Genomic DNA, 4339 nt, shown 5'->3' with positions numbered 1-4339 from the left:
TGATCCACAGGGAGCGATTTTGATCCGCGGTGGCACGCACGATCTAGAGATTTTGAATATCCACATCAGGTAGGTTTTATGTAAAACCAACAGATCTAATAGGATTTATAGATCTATGAATATGAAGTGTGACTGTTGCTCAAACGAACCCAGATCTGAAAAAATCATAACTAGATTTGGTATATTTCACTTAGAAAAAACACAGATCTAAGGGTTTTCCCCAAAAGTTCGGTGGTATTTCTTCCTGTGTATTTCCAGATCTGGAAGTATTTTTTAGATCTACGGATTTTTGGATTTCCATAGAACATATCTGAAAGAAGAAACCGTAGACCCGAGATATTGATGAACAGATCGGAGGGCCGAGACGAGAAGCGAAGCGTGGTTCATTGCCGTCCCACGGATGGCGCCAATGTCGAAGCACGAGATGAATCTGACCTGATCCATGACGATATTTCCACGGATTTCGAGATGAACGAACCACGTCTTGATCTTCTTCTCCGGCTGGTTGGGATCTGCAATGACTCTTTGGGGGTGTGGAGGTGATCGCTAAGAAATCTCGAGGATCTCTTGTTCACAGACACAAAAATATGGTGGAGACCTCCTTATATAGGGAGCCTCATGGCCACCATCATGGTACCCTAATGGGCCTAGCCCAGTTAGGGTTACCTCCACAAAACCCCCTCACCCCAATAACATTGTATTAGTCCATATAATAAAATAAGCCAAACATAATAAATTTATGGTCGTAAAACCGGGTTTAGTACCATACCCCTACACACTTCAAGTTGTCAATGCATATACATAATTATTTTTCTCGATTTCACATGGGTGTGACATGTGTTCAACAGGTCGGAACAAAAACCAACTTTAGTGGTGTGTGGTTATGCATATATACATAATTAATTTTTTTTTGAAGTCTATGATTAATAATAGCCCTCAAACCGATTTGTATAGGGTTCATATATTTGCCACCAAAACCAGTTTATGACTCGAACCGATTTCTCCTCAAACTAGTTTTGACCAAACATAGCAAAGTTATTGTAGCATTAAACAAAAAGTAATTAGTGCCGCCCACCGAGTTCTTGCTTTGGCATTGACTACCATCGTTTAGAGGCTGCTTCAGAGGAAGATATGTGTTTGATGCGTGTGGCCTAGTTTCTAAGCATGGATCTAAGATGTGTGAAATCAAGTGTGATACGACTTAGATCCATGCTTAGAAACTAGGCCACACGCATCAAACACACATCTTCCTCTGAAGCAGCCTCTAAACGATGGTAGTCAATGCCAAAGCAAGAACACAGTTTACAAGAATGATATCTCCTCCGGGCGCATGTTCCAAAATGAAGGTGTCTTCCGTGAGTGAATAATACTCATAACACGAGCCATCCCTTCTGGCAAGAGTTTGACATACGGATCAATCCCCAACACCTCAACCCGGTTTCCGATAGGGGTGAAATTGTCCATACGATATCTAGGTTTACTCGTGGTGTCGTATCCAGCAATAAGGAAGCTGGCATTGTCCCGGTCGCTGAAGAATGAAAAAATAAAATAATAATAATAATAATAATAATGAAAGAACTTTTTAAAGAGAAAAAAAAAGGGGGGGGGGGGGGGGGCTTACTAGTGCCAGCCACTTGGCAAATGACAGTGCAAGTAATTGCAAAAAAAATAATATTTTTTGCCTCAACCCTTGTCAAAGCTATCCGACATTTAGTGGTGTTCATGATATCAACTACTTCCTTAACCAACAGATACAAATGATACGGAATACGATCAGGTGTAGTCTCCGGCGAATAAGAACCAAATTTGAATGGCCCATAATGATAGCACGGGCAGAAGGAAACAACGGGCTCATTCTCTATCTAAACAATCAAAGCAAAAAATTAGAATCCGTTAGCTTTGATCAAACAACAAAGTCTCTTAAGTGTTGAATGCTAGCTGATTTAAATATCATAAAGACTATGCTTCATGTCAATTAAGATTCATACAACACAAACTAGCCATCTATAAGCCTATTAGGCGCAAAAAGGCTCATCAACATAGGTTTATGTGATTATCAATAGATAAAAGTACCTGTTCTAAACGCTCCTCGTATGACATCTCTGTTGTCGAGGGTTGAGCACACCCAATATGCGTTTGCTAAACCATCAGAGCCAACAAATTAAGAATCTGTTCGCTTCGATGAGACAACTAATAAGATTATCAATTTTGATATATACCAGTACCTGTTCTGAACACTCCTCTTTTGACTTTGACATCTCTTTTGTAGAGGGTTGAGCACACTCTATATGCGCTTCCTAAGCCGTCGGAGCAAAAAAAACAGTTTAGAATCCGCTAGTTTTAACGAGACAACAAAGTCTCTAAATGCTGAGTGCTAGCTGATTCAAATATTATAACACAATGCTTCATGCCAAATTAAGATTCATACAACACAAGCTAGCCATCTAAAAGGTTTATCAAAAAGATAATTTCATTGTTTCATGTCAATATCCGCTTAACCAATGGCCTCTTAACTAATGATAAGGCTAGCAAAACGTTATCGAAAACATAATTTCCCAAAGTAGGTTTACAAATTTTAATACATAACAGCAGTGTACCTGTTCCCTATCATCATCCTCAAAATTGGCCGCCTCTAAATGCTGATAATCAACACCAAAGCAAGTACACATTTTAAGGTAGAACGATTCGTCATACTTATTCCAGCGGTTATATGTCTCAGGAGTAGGCGTCTTTCGTGAATAATACGTATAATTTCACGAAGCATCTTCCATAAAAGGAAAAAGGCCTCATCGTTAGCACTAAGCTTCCTCATGTCCTTTAACTCACCATTAAACATGATCACCTATTTCAAATCATAAACAAACAAAACTTAAAAGTTAAAAGTTAAAAGTCAAAATAAAACAATAGCATTTGATGCATGATATTAATATTCTTACATCCTGAGATTTCCTCCTTCTCTTAGATGTTGAAGAAGATGTCTTATTCTTCTTCTTATTCTTACTACTGATCAACAATATAAACATAAATTAGCAAATCACAATTATAACTTATATGTAATTAATCAATCAATGGCAGGCACATATATATATAGCATGGCATTTGAAAAATGAAACAAGTAGTCACCGATACTTCTTTTCGACAGTGCCGATCCACCATAGAGGAATATAACACTTCCTCTTCATCCTCTTGTTGTTGAGATGACCACACATGGCGCTCGTAATCGTAAGAAAGAAGATGAAACCCTAACCACCGTTTTTTATTGTTTGTTTGTTTGTTTTCTTTTAGATGCCTGCCCGAGCCGGTTTTTACTTTTTTTAATCATACCTGAAACCAGTTCCTACCCGGTCCTGGTTTCTAAAAATACCCTGTTTGTGCAACTCTAAACTCTATTCACACAGTTTAGTTTTTAAGTTTTAACACGCTTTTTTAAAACTAATAATAATTTAATACTATCAAATAGGGGTGTGTACGATTCGGGATGGGTCGTTTTGGGCTAAAACCAAACCTTTTTGGACTTTTGAAACCGTTTAGTTTTGGTTTTTTCAGTTTTTCCGTTTTGATTTTACAGTTTTTCCCATTTGGGCTTGAAAACATTAAGCCAAAAAACAAAGTTGGCTGGAAATAATGAATTTGAGGGTACATAATTTTGTTAATAACTAACAAACTTATTATTATACATTTGGCAAACAAATATTTTAGTTAAAAATTTATTAAATTGTTATAGATTATTTAAAATAAAAGATAAAAAAACAAAAATATAGAAATTCGGTTCGGTTCGATTTTTTCGGTTTTTATTACACGTAAACCAAAACCTAACCATAAGTTCTGTTTTTTCAAAAACATAAAACCAAACAGCCGGTCTTTGTTTCGATTCAATTTTTCGGCTTTTTTGGTTTCAGATCGGTTTTTTTCGGTTTCTTGCACACCGCTACTATCGAAGCTTATGAGGTAAAGGAAAAAAAATAAAAAAACATCATTATTAGTTTATAAACAAAACAAATGGCTTAATTATTTTGAACAAATGGGTAATCACTCAAAAGAAACCAAGATTATTTAATCTAACTATCTATATAATTGTCTACCTTAAAATCCTACGTGTTGCTCTCACATCGCTTCCCATCCCCTACATAGCTATCAGGGGCTTTGATGATGGTTGGTGTGAATGGGTTGAGAAGTTGGACTAGCCAAAGAAGGGTTTATACTTTATATTTGAATATACGTATTTGTCCAAATACAAAAATTAAAAAAAAAACGTATAGTGACAGCTGTGGGATTTGAACCCACGCCCTTTCGGACCAGAGCCTAAATCTGGCGCCTTAGACCACTCGGCCAAACTGTC

General features: G+C 37.0%; 1 non-coding gene across 1 annotated transcript; it reads right to left on the bottom strand.

The window, feature by feature from the left end:
- Positions 1 to 4259: 4259 nt before the first annotated feature.
- TRNAL-UAG (transfer RNA leucine (anticodon UAG)) lies at positions 4260 to 4339 on the bottom strand. Its single transcript has one exon. It is a non-coding gene; the product is annotated as a tRNA-Leu (tRNA).

The sequence above is a fragment of the Bidens hawaiensis genome, unplaced genomic scaffold (assembly GCF_021521415.1).
Source record: "Bidens hawaiensis isolate Kalapana, Puna unplaced genomic scaffold, B.hawaiensis_p1.1 tig00002236_1, whole genome shotgun sequence".
Classification (NCBI taxonomy): Eukaryota; Viridiplantae; Streptophyta; class Magnoliopsida; order Asterales; family Asteraceae; genus Bidens; species Bidens hawaiensis.
Note: the sequence above shows the minus strand (reverse complement) of the source record. Positions and strands in the feature narration are given on the sequence as shown.